This window comes from Toxorhynchites rutilus, chromosome 1, assembly GCF_029784135.1.
Source record: "Toxorhynchites rutilus septentrionalis strain SRP chromosome 1, ASM2978413v1, whole genome shotgun sequence".
Classification (NCBI taxonomy): domain Eukaryota; kingdom Metazoa; phylum Arthropoda; class Insecta; order Diptera; family Culicidae; genus Toxorhynchites; species Toxorhynchites rutilus.
The window spans coordinates 52,559,160-52,582,773 of NC_073744.1; the positions used below are offsets into that span (position 1 = coordinate 52,559,160).

At 39.1% G+C, this 23,614-nt stretch overlaps 1 protein-coding gene and 1 long non-coding RNA gene across 2 annotated transcripts in view; one reads left to right on the plus strand and one right to left on the minus strand.

Annotated features, from left to right (window-relative positions):
- The window catches only part of LOC129766954 (growth hormone secretagogue receptor type 1), a 162,024-nt gene that overhangs the window by 8,446 nt on the left and 129,964 nt on the right, over nucleotides 1–23,614 (minus strand). The gene's annotated exons all lie outside the window — the stretch shown is intronic.
- LOC129767149 (uncharacterized) lies at nucleotides 3,270–4,429 on the plus strand. Its single transcript, XR_008741486.1, has 3 exons — nucleotides 3,270–3,846; nucleotides 3,909–4,167; nucleotides 4,232–4,429. It is a non-coding gene; the product is annotated as an uncharacterized LOC129767149 (long non-coding RNA).

Here is a 23,614-nt window from a genome sequence, read left to right on the forward strand (position 1 = left end):
TTCAGAGTATTTACAGCAATGCAACTTGGGAAACTCAAACGGCTATTCTGATATGTTCGGTCAGAGTTACAGACATAAACCGCAGAAGGGATAAGAGTGCTACGTATTACACAAGAAATTATTCTCGTCAATAGTTTCTTCGCGCTCACTCGATTGACCTTGAATAGTGCAAGGTGTGTTTCATGTTTTGCATCTTTATTATTTGTATAATTTATTTATATTCACAGGAGATGTTCATCGTCAGCAGTACAATAATCCACAGAGCCCCCAAGACAGGCTTGTCAAATTGTATATCTGACATGAGAGGAAAGCATCGTCCTGGAGTTTCCTCGAGTCGAGAAGACGCACCACGCTAGATATGGGGTACAGACTAGGGGGGCGTTGCTGATTAATGGTCAGCTGCATCCCAATAGGAAGTATCCCGTGTCGGGGACAGGTACAGAGCATTGGAGACAGCAACATCACAATTACGAAAACACTTTTAATACTAACTTTTAATACTAATCGGTTACATATTACTAACATAGTTATAAGGCAAACATTGTCGAAATATTGAACTCCGGGCCCCGTCAGGTTGACGCCATATGAGCCTTAATAAAAATATATATTTTGGATAAAAAAAAATCGTCCTGGAGTTTCTACATTCGAGCCAAATATGCTTAAGATTCATCAGCACATTTAATCCTTTCCATTCTGATACGTGAGATCTCAAAAAAAAAAAAATAACCGAAATCGGAAAGGTGACTATTCGGAGACGAAAAGGATAAATAAAAACGCGCTTTATTTCAAGGCATTCAATTGGTATACTGTCTTTATTTCATTTTTGGTTGGCTTTTATACCACATTTGAACAATTGTCTCAGCAGTTGATATGTGATGAAGAGACAAAAAATAATCCTTTATCAACAGAAGAATTCAATATGCAAATTGTTTGGTGACAATCAATTATGCTGTTTGGAGCGCGTGCTATAGGGATGGCCTTGCTTTATGCGCCAACACATCCTATCGAAGTCATTATCGAAAAACCCTCATTCTCGTTACCTCTCGGAGGAGCTCAATCTGAGCAAAATGTTTTTCCTGTATGAAGAGTGGATAAAAAATGAAGGAGAAAACGAATCCGATTTACGCTCGGCGTCGAACGCCAATGCGGAAAAAATCCACAAGCTTAAAAGGGGAAAAGGAAGATCACTTCAAACAACTGGATCTGATGATCAATAGTCGGCCCATAGATGCTGAGCTTGCAAAGGAGTCCGTAACACACGTGATCTCGTTAGACTACTAAAAGTATATTATACAGTGCAATGCTAATTCAAATGTTGAAGGGGGATGGATGCTGTGTTGCATACTTACCGGTATCACTCGATTGTTAGAAGATGGCTTTTCAGAACCTGATCTACATTCCGGCGATTGATGCTGTAAGTGCTTTGCTGAAAGTATATTTGGGACGGGCCATGCTAGGGTTGTTCAAATCTTCATGCTACAATGAATCAAAGCTAATAATGCCCAGGAAAAATTCTCAAACACCACAAAATTATAAATAATCATTTAATCGAATAATCTGTTCAAGAAAACCTGATTCGGTGTCGGAATTCTCATAAATCCGGCAAGAGCTCACGCCACTAGTGGTAGCACTCGTGCATGGTAGTGTCACATCCTTTTCTCGTTTTGTGCCCACCGTGACGTTAGTACTAGGTACGTGACACGTGCTGGAGCGATTCGCATGGCGATAAAATTAAGCGCCGAGTGATTTACTGCCTTCCCACGGCATGTCTAGATTGTGGTTCAGCGCGGATCCGGATGCGTGTAAACGGGTGCCATTGCGGAAGGAAATTGATAGCGCTAGTACACATTTGACGGACTGGAGTAATCTGCTTTGGAACACACACACACACACAAACACAACGTAATGAATGGAACACGTTCGTTTCGCTCACACGTTAAATCACCGATTATTACCAGAGCAGCCACGTTATTTACAACCGAAGTTAGTGTTTTGGGTTTTATGCGATAGTCACACTGTTTTGGTGTTCATCAAATGAAACATTGGGACAAAGAAGTGGGGATTTCGATATTGCGATGATTATTGTTTTAGTGTTTTATGAGATGCGTTTTGATGTCATGCTACTTTAATTATGAGTATCTCGTACTGGCAAATCTTCATTTGTTTGCATAGAATATATACTTCTTATACACTCGGTTCCATAAATACAGAAACACTGCATTTTTTTTTAAATTTTACGAGTTATACAGGGTGTTTCTAGAGGTTTTTGTGCTTCTTAAAATTGAATTAAAACAAAAATAAATGGTGCTAATTGCTATGAATTTCCGAAAGATATGGGTTGCGGCAAATCATTTCCGGTCTCGGACGAAGTTAATATCGATTTCGTAGATGAAACTAATGAATCTGATCATTTAGATTTTTTTACACTCCCATACTGTTTATTGTTTGCATACGCTATTCGTGCGATTAATCCCCACATGTTCTCGATTGGGGTTTGTTTCGGTGCCAACACTCAGTGGAATAAACGAACTTCTACATTACCATAGCCTTGTGCAGTCCACTGATCATTCAACAAGAGCCAAAGGTTGTACCGCTCATGACAACTCTACACGAGCTGATGTTTGCGCCGGCTAGTGACCATTCTATCCTGGATTCCATATCCACCACGCTAGATATGGGGTACAGACTAGGGGGCGTTGCTGATTAATGGTCAGCTGCATCCCAAAAGGAAGTATCCCGTGTCGGGCACAGGTACAGAGCATTGGAGACAGCAACATCACAATTACGAAAACACTTGTAATACTAACCTCGAGCCAACCGCGAGTAATCGGTTACATATTACTAACATAGTTATAAGGCAAACATTGTCGAAATATTGAACTCCCGGCCCCGTCAGGTTGACGCCATATGAGCCTTAATAAAAATATACATTTTGGATAAAAAAAAAAAATTACCATATCCTTGGACCCCTTTGCGTAATTACAGTCAAAACGAGACGCAGTGAAGTGCAGATGATACGCTCATATAAGTCACTCCTGTTGCTGTCAAGCACCGGTATCTCAATTGTTGGAGACTGTGCAGGAAAATCCAGGGGAGGCAATCAGTGCTCTAGCGCGGGGAATACTCGAAGAACTTTGAACGAGTTCTCTTGACTGAAAAGAAACAGAGCATCTGCCACATCAACTCAAACACTTTGTTTGATTGTTGATTGCACAACTGTTCCTGATGAAACCCAGAAAACTTGTCGATAGATTTGGGCGACCATTTTTTGTGTGTCTGAAGCTTTTTCAACCTTTCAAAGATCAGTCGTTTGATATGCAAAAAATAAGGGACTATGTGTAGGACTCGATCGCATTTTCAACGTCGGACTACGAAATTACTCGCTTGTTTATCATCGATATTATTTAAAAATGCATCGTAACTTTTTGTATACTTAGAAAGTAGTTTAAAATGTTTTAGTGGTGTGGAAAAAGTCGTGATTTTGTAGCAACAGCTGAAGATGGTTGAGCCATGATTGATTCATTCATGATTCAAAATAATGAGCAACAATCGTGTTATTTTTCTTCTTGGTGTTATAGCTTCAACAGTTACCGTAGCAGCCCTGTTCCAACCATAATTGAGCAGTCATTGGCCCGATGTCGACCGATACGAAGTAACATGCTACAAAAGTGCTGGAATCTACCTCCGCCTTGCCCCCCGCAAGCAGTACTGTCTATAGTTGAACTATAATTGTATGTAATTTTTTTTGTACTGAGCGAAACGGCATTACTGTAGAGATTGCTTTTTCTCTTTCTTTCTAAACTGTCATTCAAAACATAACAGAGAATGACTCGAGAACTGAATTTTGTAAGTATAATTTTGATATTCAATTATAAAATATAAATGATGTTTCCTTGATTTGATTTCAGAAACAAATCCAACAACACGGAGACAAAATACAGGCGAATTTGTGATGAACACAGCTAGTCTTTGTTGATATATCGCCTCAAAGAAAGGAAAGCAGCAGCAACAGCAGAAATGTATAAATGAAAATGAAAAAATAGCTGCATGTAATGAAAACGGAGTTTGCAGCTTCGATAAAGTATTGTTTTTGGGATCAGACCAAAGACTTCATCTCACCATTCATCAACAACAACTTCAACACGAACGTAACCAAGTTGAATACCCGTAAGTATGACTGGTTTTAATTTTTACGTATGATATGAATTTTGATCTCTTAATTTCATTTCAGAAAAAAACTCATCCATCGCAACAGTCATGATTGCCCACGAAGTTAGGTGTGTTTGCTAGAGGGAACGAAAGCGACAAAAATAATTGAGCCGACTGCGATTCCGATGAAGAAATTTGTAGTTGTCGGGAGTTTACTGATGACGGTATAATCGCTGCGAATAGTATACGCTAATTTATTATAAATAAATATTCGTAAACAACGCCATTTTTTGTTTTTTTTTTGCTTAACATTAAACTTTTTTAAAACAAACAGCCATGAAAACGGTTGAGCAGTACTGCAATCGGTCGATGCGGTGCCAGATTGGCACAGGTTTGGCTCAAAATTGGTAGTCGAATACGAAGTGTAGGTCGACAAAATCGTTGCAAAATGGCACGATATCGGTACCGTTGTCGACACCATTTGTTGGGACCAATCCAGCACAACAATGTAGAGTAGGAGTCTTTTTCAAGTCCACACGTTCCCTCTCTCCACAGTATTCCTACACATATTGCAGTGTTAGTTCTCTGCAATGGTATTTCGAGCAAGCGACCGCTCCGATATGGGAGGTAAGCAAATAAATGAGTAGAACAAAATGTATGGTAAAACTGGAATGCTTCTAATTTTCATCAATGTAATACATTTACAGATTGTAATGTATAGCATATCAAATAAATCTTCGATTATATTGCACAATGTATAGTGGGGAATCGCTGGTCATCAGGCAAAAAATGAAAATTGCCTCAGCTGTTTCGTAATATTTTTCCTTTCTTGCTATAATATTCAAGTACTTAAATCCCAAATATCAAGGAATCTGATTTTTGTTCTGTTAACATTCGTTACAAGCTGTTGTTTTTTGAGATTTTTTTTTGAAAGAAAGTACACTACGTTTCAACTCTACATCTCCAATGATAGACATATACCTCCGAAAAACAATCAATTTTCGCTCAAATTCGGTCTAAACAACCGAAACGAGGAACTGGTTCTAATTTTTCTCGCGTCATTAGTTGTTAAGTATGCTTAAATCGGATTTTTAACGAATGACTATTGTTTTAACTACATACGTTATAAATTTCTTCGAACAAAATGCAAATAAACTATAACAAATGGATTGAAGCACTGAATTGGATTATTTTTTGTTGATGTTTTGTGACTTTCTTTATTTGCTTGAGCATTGGTCTTAATGTTTTGTCCGACACTGTACACTCTGTCCAACTCCTATAAGACCAGGCGATAGTCTTGCTGCTTTGTGTCATTGTAAACAAACAATACTTCAATTTATATTCTAGTATTGGTATTGGTGAGTACCATACACTCATACACTGTATTATTTTCATTTGTGTGTGTTGCCATCGCTGAGCGTAAACAAATGTTATTGTATTTTTCAAGTGTCAAGTTTGTATAAGACCAGTTACATTTTCCGTTTTTTAGTAGTTTTGATCAACAAATGCCAGAGGGAAAAGTGCTCACGGAGAGAAAAGAAAGACAAATCGATGCATTTCACCACGAAAATGTTAGTATCAGAGGAATCGCTCGTCGGATTGAACGATCCCATCAAGTGTGCTCAATTATTTGGCGAATCCTCAAGGATACTGTAAGAAGAAGAGAACTCCACGTAAATCGAAGCTCTCTGACCGGGATAAGCGGGAAATAGTTAGAACAGTTTCGAATACTTCAAAATCGCTTATACAAAGAAAGCAATCTTTGAATTTAAATGTTTCCCGGGAGCCAATTCGTCAGAAGGTCCTTACATAAGGAGGGCTAAATAGCTTCAAACTCCTAATCTTACACCATATTACATCGAAAGACGTTTGAGTTTTGACAAAGAATGTTTTCAAAAGAATGCATTTTGCTATACACATAAAGAAAAGTTCTTCAATGAAAGATGGCATTTTTTAACTTTTAATCCAACTAACTTAACTTCAGTGACAAAAAAAAGTTATTTCCTACCAGCAACTTTGGTGGAGGTTCGTGCATTGTTTGGGCAGGATTCTGTGCAACCGGAAAACTCAAGATAGCTTTTACATCATTCAAAATGGAGAGCAAGATATCGTCGTAAAAAATTCACATTTCCAGCAAGCAAGTAAATCAATAAATGAGTTAAGGTCCAAAAACATAACTTTTTGGACTAGCTGGCTCGCTCTCCATACTTGAATCCTGTTGAAAATCTTAGGGGGATCCTTGTACGCAGAATCTATACTGAAAGAAAACAGTACACCATGGTTGATGAGCTCAAGGCCGCAATTTAGGAGACATGGGAAAACATCAAGAAATCCGTTCTGCAGAGTTTGGCAAATAGTATTCCAACACGAATTTTCCAGGTTATTAACCGGAATGGCAAGGTTAGCAATTATTGACATGTAAATCTGCCGATTGTTCTGAATTTTTCATTGGTAAGACTCATGAATTTCGAAATGGTCTTGAAGAAACAGGACAGCAGAAATCGTCATATTTAGGCCCATTTAGGTCCTCAAGCGTATTTATACAAACGACTCTTTTGAACGAAATTGACGTTAAATATACTTTACACTAAGCTTTCAACAATATATGAAAATATCTTGTTGAAATTATAACTGATTGTGTCACAACGAAATATATTCAAGGTGGTCTTATAGAAGTTGAACAGAGTGTATAGGCTAATCGACGTGCACGATGTCGACTTGCTGTCATTTGTTTGTTGTTTACCGCGCTCGATGAAGGAGTACCGCGACGTCGTTGTTTGTGAGAGGTGAACGACCCGGTGACATATTCCGGCGGTTGAAATCCCACGGGGTGAAGCGGAATTTCATCTATACCACCATCCTTCGGTACCGGGAGACAGGCTCAGCCAAGGACCACGTGAGATCCGGGCAGCCACGTTTGCCCGGGACATGAACATTTCATCAACAAAAATTAGCGCAGAAAAAAATATTTTGTATTTTCATTTTTTCAACACATTTTTAAAGCGTATTCGAACTTATTGAACACCCTGTACGCTATTTCAGATAAAATCAAATCTATATACAGTAAGTTATATCTAATTCGACAGACCTGTAATGTGACACTAAACGGGGACATTTTTACCTCTAATTGGACATTTTTGTAAACATCGAGTTCGGGGCCCAAATTATGGCCCCACATCAGTGCTATCACCATTCATTCAAATTTGAATGATCCAACCGTTAAACAGTTCAGTTGCTCTTAAGCTCTCACACTTACGTACCGAGCAACTGCCACTGCGTCATGATTTTCAGCAGATAAATCGCTATTATTCCTAATTGACTAATTCATCTTTTTTTAAGTAGTTTTTCAATTATGTGTTTCATATAGTTGACAAGTTGTGAATTCCCAGCAGCGACTACGTTGTCTACAGAAGCGCTGTATATTTACCAACTTAGAAAATCTACTTTTTTGGGTCAGATGTGCCTATCATCAAACTCTATTATGCGTACATACATACTACTTACATACTAAGAGAAGTATTAGTATGGATGATTTTGTTGCAACACCAAAGCGTCTTCATGTAGCAATTTTTTTTATACTTTCTATGAAATACAAACGAAACACAAAATGTTCGCACTATTTCACGTAATATTTTATCTGAGAATTTATCATTGTGACAGTAATATAACAGTGTTTGCCAAATAAATTCATGATACGTGTTTTACAATCAGCCACACTGATATACTACATGTGCAATCAATATTTATTCCGAGTTCCGGTTTCCAGTTGAAAAACCTAACGAAAATGTAATCCGTGATACATTCCTAGATCAAACAACATGACCCAACAATTTGAATTTCAAAAATCATGATGATTTTCTGATAAACCCATTTTGGTGGAGATTATTCAAGTCTAAAATCATTGTTAGGTAAACTTGTCATAAAGGGTGTCGGCCATACAAATGAGATACAAATATCTGCGTAACTCGAGAACTAATCAAGTAAATTGAACCAAATTTGGCATGTGGATGTTTCAGGAGGAGGAAAATGTTTTGATGGTGATCCGCCGCGTACCGTTTTGTCTCAAATTCCGAACACTTAAGCTTTGATGGTCATTAATCAGTGTCTCATTACTCAAAATGGTACACTTTCGCGAAATTAATTTGGTTTTTGGATACAATAGAGTCTTCTTTTTCATTTGACTTCACAAAAATTTATTTACAAATATATTTTCATGGTGAATTTCATTAATCACATTTGTCTCAAATTCCGAACACCATTTATGTCACTGATTCATATTCCGAACACTCTAGTCTCAAATTTCGAACAGCCAAAATGCATTTGTTTAAAAAATTCATAACTTTTGAACTACTGGACCGATTCAGATGATCGATGTATCAAATTAAAGCTAATCTTTTGTGGAAAAATATTTTACTCGCATATTTTGTGTGTTTTTACTCATCGATTGTGTTCGTAGTTTAGATGGTTTCGGGACCAAGGGCGCTATACATTTTTTTTCTTGAATGCTTAGTATTTTTACATAACATATCCAAAAATCAGAGATGTGTTTTTTTATCGTTTTTGAGTTATTATTTTTCAAAGTTAACATGATTTAGTCTTCGTTCGATATTCCTTTGCGACTAGATCTATGCGAACAGGATTCCATTTTTTGCAAATTAATTTTTTTTTCAAAGAAGACTAGTTCATTGACTTCAATTTAATATGTCGATTATCCAAATCTGGTAGGTAGTGCAGAAGTTATGGATTTTTGAAAAAAGGGAAACATGATTTTTAGATCATCGATCAACTTGGAAAAATTATAATTCAAAATAAAAAAACACATTTCTAATTTTTGAACATGTTATGTAAACAAGGAAAAAGCCTTCAGCCTTCAAGAAAAAATATAAAAAAATAAAGTGCCCTTGGTCCCGAGACCATGAAAACTATAAAAAACAAAATAAAATTCAAATTTTTCATATTTGTAGATGTAGTATTTTCTCACAAAAGACCAGCTAACTGGTTTAATTTGATATGTCGATCATCTAAAACGGTCCAGTAGTTCAAAAGTTATGGTTTTTTGAAAAAAAAGTCATTTTTGGAAAAAAAAAATTAGAAAAAAATGAATTTTTGGACCATTGGAAATGGTCACCCTAACAAAAAAAATACGGGTCTGATATTTTGCGATGAAGAACAAATCTACCACTTTTCACGGAAATCGGAGAACCACTATATTGGGTTGGCATGGAATGGCTGTATAATCGAATCATTATATAATCGAGTTCGACCTGTTACTTCAGGTTCCGGGTTTTGTTATTGTGGTTTTAGTTGAAAACCTGGCTAAGAAAATCAATTTCACTCTCGTTGGTTTGCACCAGCGACCTGCGTTTTGCAAGGAAAGAGCTCGCTTTTTAAACAATTTATAGCAGATTCGTAACGAGCTTTTAACCGAGCGAACATATAAACAGCAAACAAAATAGTTTTAACTACAAAAATATAAAAAATTCACGATGCTTGTTTTCTACGGAATTTGCTAATGCAAACATTTTATTACTGGTTTTCGATAGTCACTTTTTTTGTAAATGTTTAGTATTATAAATTATAGGCAGTATCGATACCTGTAAATTAATTTTAAAATGAAGCTCATGAACCAAAGAATGTTAGAGTTTTCATTATGCAATTATTTATAACATTAAAGTTCAGCAAATTTACATTTAAAATGAAGTGTTCGGAATTTGAATTAAGTTTCTATGTATGATTCAAATTCCGAACACTACTTCAATACTAATTTTAATGAATATTTCTGCAAAAAATATAATATTTTTCGTCCATTCATTATAGTCCCTTACCTTTTTTAGCACTTAATATGAAAACAGCAAACAAAATAATTGAAAAAAACTGCAAAAACTGAAAAATTAACAATGCTTGTCTTTTACGGAATTTGCTAACGCAAACATTATATCATTGGTTTTGACTGCCACTTTTTTGCAAATGCTTAATATTATAAATCAAGGCTGTATCGATACCTGTAAATGATGTGAAAATGTAGCCTAAAACCCAAAGAATTTTGAGGTTCTCATTATTCAAATATTTATAACATTAAAGTTCAGTAAATTTACATTCAAAATGAAGTGTTCGGAATTTGAATCATGCAAAGAAACTTGATTCAAATTCCGAACACTGCTTCAATACTAATTTTAATGAATATTTCTGCATAAAATATCATTTTTTTCATCCATTTATTGTAGATTCTCACCTTTTCTAGTACTTAGCATGAAAAAAGGAAACAAAAAAATTGAAAGAACTACAAAAACTGAAAAATTATTTTTGTAGTTCTTTCAATTTTTTTGTTTCCTTTTTTCATGCTAAGTACTAGAAAAGGTGAGAATCTACAATAAATGGATGAAAAAAATGATATTTTATAAAATGATATGCTTGTTTTTACGCAATTTGCTAACGCAAGCATTTTATCTTTGGTTTTGACTGTCACTTTTGTGCAAATGTTAAATATTTTAAATTATAGGCTATATCAATGCCTGTAAATGATATTAAAATGTAGCTTATACCTCAAAGAATATCAGGGCTTTCATTATTCAATTATTTATAACATCAAAGTGAAGTAAATTTACATTTAAAAATGAAGTGTTCAGAATTTGATACTGTTCGGAATATGAGACAAAACGGTACCTCCCCTCTTTAAGGGGGGCTTCCATAAGAACGAAACACAAATGTCTTTATCGAAAAATAGTTTACCGAAGGTTATCGAAGTTCCCGTTGATGGTGTATATGAATGCGACCATATGCTTTCCATGGGAAAATATTTGACGTTTCATTCGTTTCGCGTTGATTGAACTGTGACGGGACGTTGTATGTGTAGCGCATTCAATTTGTTATTTTGTAAGTATTCATTGGATCATACGTTGGATAGGTTCGTACACTTCTAGGGAACATCGTCGGCGGTGATGTGCTACAACATTCTCGAAGAATTCAGTGAAACTGTCAGCTAACTCGTGAGGTGAAGTGATAGACGGATTGGGTTGCTAACGACTACTTTTATTTATTTATTTTGGCTTAACGTCTTTACAACAAGACCTGATTCACATTTTTTCTTCAACTAACTCGGTGCGTAGCTATCTCTCTCATTCTCCAATTCCGCGGACACCCCGTGCTCACCATGTCATGCTCCACTTGGTCAAACTACCTTGCCTCCTCGTCGTCTCGTACCAGCCGGATTCCCAATGAACACCATGGGCCTGATTCTCGAATACACTTCGAATACACTTCACGGTGGAAACGGAATGAAACGTATCTGCGATGTCAACGGTACGGTGTCGACATCTGGATACGAGATTAGTTTCCCACTAAACTTATCATTATATCCTTCTGGAAGTATGTGAGGTTACTGAAAACGAATAAAACGATACCGCACAATGTGGAATTTAACGGAGCTACTACTAGTTCAAATAGCGAAGCAGCCCATCTCTTCGCCAACTTCTTCCAGGTTGTTTTTAGCACAGCGATGCCCGAGATGTATCCAGGATGTTTTCGGCATATTCCAATGTACGACATAAATATTCTCTCAATCATATTCTCACACAAATCAAGACTACATACTTATATATGATAGTTACAATGTTTTCTTAAGTTAAATATTAGGCTGTCAAAAAAGTCCTGCGGTATTTTTTTGAATTTTCATTTGTTCATAAAATTAGTTACAATCATCTGTTTTAAGTCAAATATGCGCCGTTTTGTTCGATGACTTGTTCCCAACGAGATTCCAACTTCATAATACCCCTGTTATAGAAACTCGGATAGCCAATTTTCACAGGCCTCTTTTGTGGCTAACTTCTGACTACCTAGCTCGTTCGCCATGGACAAAAACAGGTGGTAGTCACTTGATGCAAGGTCCGGACTATACGGCGGATGTAAAAGAACCACCCATCCGAGCCCAAAGAAGTGTGTGGCCTGGCGTTGTCCTGATGGAAGACAATGCGGCCTCTGTTTATCAAAGATGGCCTCTTCTTCATGAGTGCTATCTTCAAGCGGTCCAATTGTTGGCAGTACAGGTCCGAATTGAGCGTTTGGCCATAGGGAAGCAGCTCATGATAGATTATTCCTTGACAATCCATTGACAAACACACAGCAGAACCTTCCTGGCCGTTAATGAGGGCTTGGCCACCGTCTGAGCCGCTTCAGCGGGCTTCGACCACGACCGTTTGCGCTTCACGTTGTCGTAAGTGACCCACTTTTCATCGCCAGTCACCATCCGCTTCAGAAACGGGTCGATTTTGTTGCGATTCAGCAGCGATTCACATGCGTCGATACGGTCAAAGATGTTTTTTTTGCGTCAACGTGTGTGGTACCCATACATCGAGCTTCTTTGTGAATCCAAGCTTCTTCAAATGGTCAATAACGGTTTGATGACTTATCCCCAGCTCTTGGCTGATGCTACGGCTGCTACTATGCCGGTCTATCTCGGCTAATTCAGCGATTTTGTCACAATTTTCGACGACAGGCCTTCCGGAGCGTGGCGCATCTTCGACGACCTCTACACCAGAACGAAAATGTTGGAACCATCGTTGTGCGGTGGAAATGGAAACTGTATGGGGTCCATAAACTGCACAAATTTTATTGGCAGCTTGAGATGCATTTTTGCCTTTGTCATAGTAGTACTGTAAAATATGTCGGATTTTCTCTTTATTTTGCTCAATATTTGCGACACTATAACTCACGAACGACTTAACCAAACAAAACACTGTCAAGGATAGCACGCAAAAATACATTTCCAATAAGCTATAGTATGACTCGATACAATGAATACAACTAGAACTACGCGCTTACAACGACACCTCGCGGAAATATCGCAGGACTTTTTTGACAGCCTAATATTATTCCTACGGTACATGTTTCTTTTTAACTGATTTTTATTCATTGTTGTGACAATTATTTCGCAGTGCTGATTGTATATACGCATCATGCGATTGATAGGAGCGTTGTTTGCATAATTTGTTCTGGATGTTTTGGTTAGAAACAAATTGCGTGTTCTTAGTTGACGCGCAGGTACATAGAAATTTAATTTTTCTAGTCATTCAGCTGTTTGTACTCGTTGCGAAATTATATCATTAACAAAAAAAAAGCATTGCAAATTTACGGCGTTCGTTTAGTGCTTGGATGTTAATGAGCATGCAGCGTGCTTCATATGAAGGAAGTGGAAATGATGTCCAGTTCAACTTACGGAGTGCAAATAGGAGAAACTGTTTCTGGACTGACTCAATGCGTTCTTCATGTACGACCAAATACGGGTTCCAAACGATGTTACAGTATTTCAGAATGGGCCTTACGTATGTGATATATAAAAGCTTGATTGTGTGTGAGTCCTGTGTTTTCCTGTTGCTTGTCTATTTAATAAGTCACTCTTTGAGAAGACATTTCCGAAGATTTGGAAAGCAGCTCGAATTGTTCCGAGCCACAAATCAGGCAGTACTCACCGCGTCGAAAATTACCGTGGAATATCGATTCTATGCTCACTTAGAAAGGTTTTTGAAACCATGATTTATGCTATACTGTACAGAGCTGCGCACTATCAGACGAACAACTCGGATTTGTACAGCACAGATCAACGGTAACAAACCTAATGTGTTACACTCGCGTTTTATTTGATGAAGTCGAGAACAGAAACCAGGTTGATTCCATTTACGTAGACTTTTCCAAAGCATTCGACACTGTTCCGCATGAGTACTTGATTGGTAAATTTAAACACATGGGATTTCCAGAACACATAACTGGATGGCTACACCCATATCTCACCAACCGTGAAGCTGCAGTGCGCATCAACTCAGTTTGTTCCGAAAATTTTCCCATTACGTCTGGTGTGCCACAGGGAAGCGTGCTTGGTCCATTCGTTTTCATTCTTTTCGTGAATGACCTATGCTATAGACTGAAGTCTCCGTAGCAAATGGTTGCCGATGACCTAAAATTATATAGAACGATTTCATCTGTCCTCGATTGTCTTGTTCTGCAAAGCGACATCGATGAGCTCATGCTGTGGTGCCGTGAAAATGGTATGGCAATGAACATAACGAAATGTAAGACAATCTCATTTTCACGGCGACTCGACAAAATCAATTATTTATACAAAACCGGAAACAACACGTTGGAACGGGTCGAGTCTATACGCGATCTGGGCGTCACATTTGATTCAAAGCTACGATTCCAAGATAATGTCTCAGCCACTGCAGCCAAAGGATTTACGGTGCTTGGATTCATTCGGAGACAGACTGTTCAGTTCACGGATGTATACACACTCAAAACACTGTTTTGCGCGCTGGTTCGTAGCATTCTTGAGTATGCAATTCCAATATGGTCGCCATACCAGATAGTACAAGTTGCCAAGCTAGAGCGAGTTCAGAAGCAATTCATTCGATATGCCTTACGACAACTTCCATGGAGCGATCCTGTAAACTTGCCTGACTACGCTTCGCGTTGCATGCTCATCGGTTTGGAAACCTTATCAGCTCGGCGACTTAAACTCCAACAAACGTTTGTATTCGATATCATAGAGAGTAACATTGATTGTTCGGAGCTGCTGCAACAAATAAATTTAAATGTACCAACACGAACTCTTCGTAGTTCTCCCGTCAACAATCTGCCATTTCACAGAACCAGTTACGGACAGAATGGCCCTTTAAACTCATGTCTGAGAGCATTCAACGCGGTTGGAATGTCTAAGAATAGTTTTAAGGCTAGGATTAAAGACATAATTTAAGTTTCAGTCTGCACGATTGTAAATCGAAGACGAGGACAAATAAACAAATAAATAAATAAATAAATATCACATTATCTTCAAATGAAATTTTTGTATGAGATTATTATATCACATGAAGAAAACAAAGTTTTCCACTCACATTGAATACCAGTTTGATACGAAGAAGTTAATTTTCATTAATGATTTTTTATTTGAAAAGTGCTCATTCTGCCTGAAAACTCATTACTATCATCGACACTTCACTAACTCGTAAAACGTAGTTCAATGGCATTCCGTTAGTTTCGTTTCCACCGTGAAGTGTATTCGACAATCAGGCCCCATTTTTTGCAGGATAATTGTCCGACATTCTTGCAACATGTCCTGCCCAGCGTATCCTTCCAGCTTTGATCACTTTCTGGATACTTGGTTCGCCGGTGAGTTGCGTGAGCTCGTGGTTCATCCTCCACCTCCATACGCCGACCTCCTGTACACCGCCGAAGATGGTTCTTAACACCCGTCGTTCAAAGACTCCGAGTGCTCGCAGGTCCTCTTCGATTGTCCAAGTTTCGTGCCCGTAGAGGACAACCGGTCTTATTAGCGTTTTATACAGGGAACATTTCGCAGGACTGTTAAGTCTGTTTGACCTTAAGTGTTTGTGGAGACTGTGTGGCATATAAAACGCTAATGCGAATAGAGCTTAATAAGGTTAGTACCATCATCCACCGTGGTAAGCGCAACTGTACAGAGCCGACGTACCATCAACGCTCTGAAGCACACATGAGCCGAACATATCTTCGTTCGACAGGCTTTCGCTGCGCGCTTCGGGGTAAGTTGCACAGAGACCATAGTAGGTACGACTCCCATCAGTAATGCGTCTTCGGATCTCGCGGCTGGTATCATTGCCAGATGTAACCATTGAGCCAAGGTAGACAAATCGGTCCACTACCTCGAACTCATCGCTGTCGATCATTACACTACTACCTAAAGAGTGTGTCACATCAAATTGCATCACGGAAAAAACGCTGTAGAAATTCGCCCAGTAGACCGATCCTTTTGAAAATTTTAGACAGTAAAATAAAAACTATTAAACAACTTTTGGCATTTTCTTTTTATTCATACTTCGAGCCCAAGCCCGTATGCTCGCACCTTCCTCTTTACCCCGTCCATAAGGTTCTGTACAACGTCAGGTTGTAGTTTTTTTTTTTGAACAGAAATCCATTTTCTCTTGAAGTCCGCCTCCGATTTGACAACTTTTGGGTTCTTCCGGAGGGCCTGCTTCATAATCGCCCATTATTTCTCGGGTTCATTTTCTTTGGCACGAAGGTGACCCCGTTGGCTTCGTACCACTCCAACACGTCCTTCGAATAGTGGCACGAAGCGAGATCCGGCCAGAAGATGGTCGAGCCCTCGTGCTGCTTCAATAGTGGTAGTAAGCGTTTCTGTAGGCACTCCTTAAGGTAAACCTGCCCGTTTACCGTGCCGGTCATCACGAAGGGGGCGCTCCGCTTTCCGCAAGAGCAGATCGCTTGCCACACCATGTACTTTTTTGCAAACTTGGATAGTTTCTACATGCGAATCTCCTCCGGAACGCTGAATTTGTCCTCTGCGGAGAAGAACAACAGGCCCGACAGCTGACGAAAGTCCGCTTTTACGTAGGTTTCGTCGTCTATTACCAGGCAATGCGGCTTCGTCAGCATTTCGGTGTACAGCTTCCGGGCTCGCGTCTTCCCCACCATGTTTTGCCTTTCGTCGCGGTTAGAAGCCTTCTGAACCTTGTATGTACGCGGGAGGGCCTGCGCTGCTTGGTCCGCTGGACGAATGAACTTGACAAATTCAGCTTAATGGCGACATCCCGGACCGAACTTCTCGGATCACGTCTAAACTGCTTAACTACGCGCTTGTGATCTTTTTCACTGACGGAGCATCCATTTTTGCCGTTCTTCACCTTCCGGTCGATGGTTAGGTTCTCGAAGTATCGTCTTAGTACTCTGCTGACCGTGGATTGGACGATTCCCAGCACCTTACCGATGTCCCGATGTGACAACTCCGGATTCTCGAAATGAGTGCACAGGATTAATTCACGACGCTCTTTTTCGTTCGACGACATTTTTCCAAATTTACGAAAAATTTACAGTGAAGCATGGCCAACGTGATCTATACACTCTTATCTGATTATAAGCGAAAGCTGAAGATATAATTCCTAAAAATTAAATTTCTACAGCGTTTTTTCCGTGATGCAATTTGATGTGACACACCCTTTAATCCGGTCGTGTCGTGCTCAGATCCGGAAGCCAGCATGTATTTGGTTTTAGACGCATTAATTTTCACGATCACGTATAAACGATCAAAAGAATAAGTATGAAAAATACATTTTTAAGTTGACGTGAATGCATCGATTAATTACCTCGTGACCAACTAACACTCTTCGAGAAGAAGCACAATCATCATCGCAATTCGTTAGCAAGTTGTTAATGAGTTTAAATCATATTCTCATATCGACGAACAATATGGCAATTCCGGGAAGGAGAATCAACAAAAACGTCTAGACGGTGACGGCTGTGGATGAATCACCCCAAAAATGCAACCCATCGAAAGCTTTCAAATGCTGGAGTGTAAAAGGATATCAATACCCAGAAACGTATACTCACCAATCATTCCGATGAAGGCGCCCTGTTCCCAAAAACTCAAATTGCCGAATCACAGCAGAAATTTCAAACCATATAATAAGCTTATCATAAACTGTTTAACTTCATCCCATCATGTGAGCATACTAATTGGACACCCAAGTGGGACGACGATGACTATATAAGACGATTAAGATTTCTCCCACAATCACGCGTGTGTGGATATCCTCTGTTAGACTCGTAACACCCCCGCAGTATAATTTATATCATAGAGTGAGAATAGCCATTAATCTCCTCCGCATTGGCAATTTCTCGGCTTTCGCAGCCGCATCACCTTACACGGGATGGGGCCTAACGCGAATCGCAACATGGTGCGCGAGCATCAAGCATCAAACATCCGCAGCATAGAATCAAAAACCATTTGCTTTCAAGGTTTGCTTTTTGTATTCGTACGTGCGTTTGAATTTCATTGTCGGCTGAGGATAAAGCGTTAAAATTTCGGACGACACGGATTGGCAGTCATTCGAATTAAGTCCTCATTTCATGGGATGGCTTTGGTAAAGGAGGCTGTGGAGATGTGGATCGTTGTGTCGGAAATGGCATTGCTTTGCGGGCGAATTGTTCTCGTTTTGGCGATTAAAGCTGAATGTTTCGGGCCTCTTGCGGGATTTGCTATGCCTATTTCAGTGGGATTATTTCTTAACGGGTTCATTGCCTGGGCTTAACAATGATCATCAGGCATTGTATACCATATCTCCTGTTTGGACAATCTGTAACATCAATCATTCGTTAAACTGATACACATGTGTTGTTAAGTATTTTTATTTCTGATATACATGGACTAGTAACATTGGCAATACATTGTTATAACTAACTAGTAATGAACACTTGTGATAAATAACCCTTATGGGTTTCCTTGTTTATAGTCTATCTGAGGAACGTTTAAACGTCGATACGACAGTGAGGATGATTAATTCGATTTTACACTATGGGAAACATTGTGTTAAGCTCACATTTTGAACTACGTTATCCAACTAATAACACTTCCACTCCCCCTGAACAGGTATATCGAACCACTCTACCCTACCATCAATTTATAAAGCACGCATCGTTTTCGTCATTAAATCATCTGAACAGTCTGAAATTAGCAAACTTGTTTTTTTGTTCCCTCCCCCACCAATTCCACCATAATTAAGCGGTCAGGAGCAAGGCTGTCGATCTTGCCAACTTTTATGCGATCGATAAAGTTAAACAACTAATTCAACTAGCTTTTTACTACTTTGGTCCTTTCTTTGCTGCACAAAACGTTACACACCGAAATACAAAGGAGCGAATTAGATTGATGCAGTCATAAGAGTGATTCTCGGAAAAGAAAGAGAAAAACATACGGAAAGTTGCACCCTTTCAGTGGAAATCGACCGCTTTGTCGTCCGGAGGCGGGAAAGGCAGGGACACTGGTAGTCGCGGTTGCTGCTGCTGCTGTAGCAGAGAGGAAACAGTGAAATTCAATTATTCCTGCCCAGCTGGACGCTGAGTGCCTCCGTTCCGCCCACCGGGTTGAGCAGTAATGAACTCACGTATGCGCTGCCAGGGCAAGGATAAATATTTCAGCTTTGACATTGGCCTCCGTGGTGAGGTCCTCATAACCAAGCAGCGCTAGATTTGTGGCGGTATTCGCCGGCACAGCATTCTTCGGAGAAGAAAGAGAGTCCATCGCAGGAAAGCTACAATAAAGCAATCAATAAATGCTGACTGCAAACGGAAGCGCCCTCGGGCAATTCAATGTCAGTCGGTGCTCTTCGGGCAGTCGATGCCATCGAGGGATGTGACACATTGTGTGGATAATATTATTCAAATTCCCATGTGGGTGTGATATATAACAAAATATTATGATTTCGTTCTAAAACAGCGCAACACTATTTTCCCACAGATCCCTATCATATCTTAATTTATAAGTCTCATTTTTCAGCGAGAGGATGGGAAATCTACATTTCCACGAAGTCAGTTCGAGGCGGGGAAAATGAGTAGTACATGAAGCTTGATTCAGTTAGTATCTGAATGTATTGCGCATTTAAATACAGAGCTCCTACTGGTCGGCTCTAGAATGTTTGAACAGTAGATTTTTTGGAAAGTTACCCCTTTTCGATGGTGCAAGGCAATCAGTAAAATGACATTTTGAAATCGCTAATCGATCATTACTCACATGAAATTCAACTCTTTTGAATATGTTGGTGGACCTGGAAAAAACCGAGGCGCCTTGATCGTGCGTTCGTGTTCGGGAACACATATGCCGATCATCACAAACACAAGCGAAAAAAGCACACGCAGCTTGCATGTGCCATCTTCGCGCGCTTTGATTTCCCCATAGCAGACGCATGCGGATATCTCGGCACGCTCCAAATCTCTTTAGTTTTTGACGTAGGACTACGTCTTTCCTTTTTGTACCGGCGTGTAAGTTCAAAGTTTCGGAAACGATAGAGTGACGCTGGAGTGCAAGGTTTTGAACGTTAATACCTCCTTACCGGCTGAATGGAGTGGTATAATAATCACTCTATCCGAAAGATAAAATGTCAACGTCTATTGGTCCAAAAATCGTTTTAATAGCTTAATAATTGCTTTGAAAGCAAGCTATTGAAATCATAACAATCTAGCTCATTGATGATGATTGGTGATCGCAATGTGTTCCCGAACACGGACGCAAAATATAGGCACCTGGAGAAAGCGTCATAGCGAATACATGCAAGCTGTGATTTTATTTGCTCGCTTGCATTAGTGTTTGAGAAACCATAGCGGACACACGTAAGGCGTGAGTACTTTTACTCGCATCTAGTGATCCCCGATTTTTTAAATCAATCGTTCATCAGCTAATCGAAGTTTGTTATTCGATACGATTAATCGCTTCAAATAATTGATTAATCGATTAATCGTCACACTGAGAGAAATAATTAGTTAGACTAATATTTCTCATTTGCTAAAATCAGAAAAGTGTTCATTCTGCCTGAAAATCATTCATCATCATTTGCGCTCCCCTAAAATCGTAAACGAAGCTCAATGCCGTCAACGCGATAATGATTGATTTTCAGGATAAAACTGCAGCGGTCATACGTTTTTTTCCCGTGGGTTTGGATCGATTAATCGACGTAAATTATTCGTTCGCCCTCAGTTTCTATTCTGCACATGGAGTGATCATGAAAAATCTCGCGTTATTCGCACGAAAACAAAAATGAATCATGTATCAAACATGTTCAGTTGCTTTTACAATGCCATTCAAATAACATCGGTTCGTTTCTGGAACACCAACAAGTTCGAAAGAGTTGAATTTTATGTTAATAACAATTCCATACTTATACTCATCCACCCACACACTAAAAAGAAAAACTTTCAGCAATATTTCAAAATAATCATTAATTCATTCATTAAGAATTAATTCAGATGTAATTTCAAATAAATGATTACCGAGCCAACGATAGTCCTACGTCTACCTTGCGGTTATATCACAGAAATAACCCACTTCTTGTTTTATTAATGAAAACAATGATTTAGTTAACATTTTAAGGGAAAACAATATTAAATATTTAGTTTGCTTTCCGTTCTTGCGAATAGATTCGAAAATTCTGTTCAGCATTGCAGCAGCGATGGACCTCCAGAATGCTCTCACAGCAGCTGCTAGTTCCCGAACTGTTCCGTACTGTCTTCCACCGCTGTACACACGTCGTGCGAGAATCCCCCAAAGGTTCTCAATTGCATTCAGGTCTGGACTACGTGCTGGCTAATCCTTGATGTCTCCCTCGGTAAATGGTACCAGAACGTCTTCCAGTAATTCCACGTACTTTTCTGAGTTCATCCTGGTTGAAAATCCTGGCCATGACGTGAAAAACCACCCCAAACCATGAGTGTTCCGCCTCTGAAGTTTCGTCTCAGCTTGACCTCGGGTTTCTTCCTCAAATCATGCCAATAATATGTACAACAATCAGGACCATCTGGGTTGACCTTCTTTTCATCCGAGAATACAACGTTATCTCATTCATTTCGGCATGTCCTATGCTGTTGGTGAGATTAAATCGAGCCTGAGTATGTGATGGAGTAAGATTCGGTTTCTCGGCCTTTTTAGTGTACTTGAAGTCACCAAATCCCCGCAATATCTGTAAAATGCGCTTATTGGTTATTGGAGTCGAAGTTTCTTCCTAATTTCCGATGCATTGAACTTTCCAGTTCCGGCCAGCTCCAGAGTTCGAATTCTGTCTAGATTGCTTATTTTTGTGCATGCATGCATGCATGCGGGTACTGAAGTACCCACACCTTGCAACTATTTGCAACGCCGATTTCCCCAGACTCTTTGGTTTTCAAATCTGTGTTGGGGAAACTTAATCTGATCTGCAGAAATGCATGCGAGTACAAAAGAGTACCCGCACCTAGCATCTATTTTGCAATACCGATTTTCCCAGGTAGTGATCCCCGATAATCGTTCGATTAATCGATTAATCGAATACTTCCTACAGAAATCGATTATTAATCTAACGAATACTGCACAACCAATAATCGAAGCGAACGAATAATTTACGTCGATTAATCGATTCAAACCCAGAAAAAAAAAACGTACGGCCGCTGCAGTTTTATCCTGAAAATCAATCATTATCTTTGACGATCCCCTAAACTCGTAACCGAAGTTCAATGCCGTCAACGCGAATTGAGCTTTGTTTACGATTTTAGGGGAGCGTAAAAGATAATAATAGATTTTCAGGCGGAATGAACACTTTTTTGATTCCAGATGGCTTTCTAGCAAATGAGAAATATTAAATTAACTAATTATTTCTCTTAGTGTGACGATTAATCGATTAATCGATTATTAGGGGCGATTAATCGTATCGAATAACAAACTGCTGACAAGTATTCGATTGGCTGATGAACGATTAATTTTAAAAATCGGGGATCACTATTCCCAGGCTCATTGGTTTTGAAATCTGTGGTAGGGAAACACACAGACTCCGGCGATCTTGCATCAACCGCTGCGCAATCATTACTGAGTGGATTTCCGAGCGGTATCGTTTATATACAGATTTGTGTGATTTTAATAGTCTGTTTTCGAAGTAATTTTTAAGCTATTAAAACAAGTTTCCGGGTCACTGATTAGCAATCCTTCAAATTTGCAAATTTTGCCTTCGAATGAAGTGGTTATCACACCACTACGTTCAGCCGGCAAAGAGGTAGTAACGCTCAAAACTTTGCACTCCAAGCGTCACGCTCTCATTTTCGTAACTTTGAACTTACATCCAGGTACAGAAATGAAAGGCGTAGTCCTACGTCAAAAAAGAAAATAGAAAGTAATCTACATAAGTTTGAGCACGCGCACGTGCAGCCATGAGAAATCTGAATTGTTATAGCGATGGAACATAGTAGAGTTTTTTCTCATTGTGGAATTAGATATGTAAGATTCGATAAAAAGAAGCAGAGCTATGATTGATGTTTGTTTTGAAGATCGAGTCGAATGTTGTCTGGTAAATCAAGTCCATTAGCGATTTCTGAAGGATCAAACGCCAGAATGAACGGCTACTACCTGAAATTCATTCAGCGGGTCAAATGTTTGATTAAACTGGAGATTAGAACAGTTAGTCTGACAAATTTGGCAGACAGATTACAGTGAACTCAGAGGATGCTATGGGACGACTTGACGGGACAGCAAACGTTTCTTCTTGTGGTTTGGTTGAACTGAAAGATTTGCTGTTTACTTCTTACAAGCATATCTGAAGAAACTTCTGAATAGATGAAGCTTAGTGAAATACCGGTATCGCAAAGAGGTGATTCCATACTTGTATATTTCTATCAGTTCTTTTTCACTTGTAAAACTGGTTATGTATTGATTAATTATCAATATAATCGATACAAACGAATAGGGTCATGAGTCGATTATTGAGGGTTTACTATGCATCTCCGAAGCATACGATCGTGCATTGTGCGGCAAGGCAAGCACAACAATATGCTTATTACTCCGGGGCTGTCTAAATAATTTGCAACTTGAAAAAGCCGTTAGACAGTGACAAGATTCGAACTTTTCCCTTCCTATTTTTGTATGCCGTTCCATTGATTCTTGCCCTTTTTATGACCTCCGCATTGTATTCTATTG